Source organism: Danio rerio, chromosome 13 (genome assembly GCF_052040795.2).
Source record: "Danio rerio strain M-AB ecotype USA chromosome 13, GRCz13ab, whole genome shotgun sequence".
NCBI classification, from domain to species: Eukaryota; Metazoa; Chordata; class Actinopteri; order Cypriniformes; family Danionidae; genus Danio; species Danio rerio.
Window position 1 is genome coordinate 43,321,807 of NC_141033.1, and position 1,463 is coordinate 43,323,269.

At 31.4% G+C, this 1,463-nt stretch overlaps 1 long non-coding RNA gene across 1 annotated transcript in view; it reads right to left on the reverse strand.

Moving 5' to 3' along the window:
- The window catches only part of LOC147841170 (uncharacterized), a 95,913-nt gene that overhangs the window by 87,255 nt on the left and 7,195 nt on the right, over positions 1-1,463 (reverse strand). The gene's annotated exons all lie outside the window — the stretch shown is intronic.

Consider the following 1,463-nt stretch of genomic DNA (forward strand, 5'->3'; position numbering starts at 1 on the left):
ATTTTGTTAAATGTTAGTATTTGTTTATCCCACACTCTCAGAAATAAACGTAATGAGGGGTAAAATGTAACAGAGTTTTAAGGTATTTGCTCAGTTTTAATCATGGCATGCTTCCGAGGTTTTCACTACAGTGTCGGCAGATGTCTTCCTGCCAATTTTTGAAAAAGTGCGGCTAAATTTGGATTTGGAAACAGAGGAGAAACCATTTTTTGCAACATAAAAGTATTTTTTAATATGGTCAATATATTTTTATTTTTAAAAATAATATGTGAAAGTATGAACTTAATCTTATATTGTTGTGATTACCGTCTTCTAGGCTAAAAGATGAAACCATTTTGATCAAAAAATCACTGTGATTGCTACCCAGTTTTGAGGAAAACACGACACAGCAGGGTTATTTGTAACAGGGTGTTACAATTAAGTTGGACACCAATTAAACAAACACAATATATATATATATATATATATATATATATATATATATATATATATATATATATATATATATATATATATATATATATATAATTTTTTTTGAGTGTAAAGCTGGGAACTTTTTAAATAATTCAATTTTTAATATAATTTTTTAAAAACAAAAAAACTACAAATAAATGCATTGTATAATAATGGATAATAATGTAAATAAATACAAATGTGTTTATATAATAATAAATAAACATACTGTGCTATGTAGAAAATAAAATAAATTGAGCTAGGTACAGCATGATAAAATATAGCTAATATTTAAATTAAATTAAATTTAAATTATTTTTTGTGTAATCTACCTTTTTAAGCATTTGTTACAACTTACCCTCTGTCTGTTACAACTTGCCCAAGGGTGGGGTAAATAGTAACATTTTTACTCCTGGCACTTTTGGCAACACACAGAAAATAGGTCCTGTGATCATACTTTCTGTGCTCATTTGTAGGAGAGATTTGTGTTTTGTTGGTAAAAAAACAAATGGTTTTTCTAACCCCAATACTTTGTTTATTATTTAACCAAAACCAAAAAGTGTTCCTTTGTGCCCCTAATATGTACCCTTCAGGTATGGAAATGTGTATTGAAAAGGTACCACCTCAGTGACAGCTTGCGTACCTTTATTTGTGAGAGTGTACTATGAAAGTCAATGGTTGTAAAATTATCAAATTCTGTGTTAAGCAGAAGAAAGAACTCAAAAGGCTTGCAACCACTTGAGAGTGAGTAAAAAGTAAATTGTAATTTTTGAGCGAACGATCATTTTAACGTTAATACAGTGCAGTACTGAATACTGTGTAAAAGACAGAAAGACTGACAGACACAGGGTGAGCGGGTATAAATGGCTTTATTATATGAATGAGCGATAATAAATGAATCACGCGCTTTAGATCCGCCGCGCATGATCTGAATTCCAGACGTGCCGCGGCCGCGCGCTTGCTCGCTCGTAGCTGAATACTCAATCACGTGACGCGCGCACGCACACACT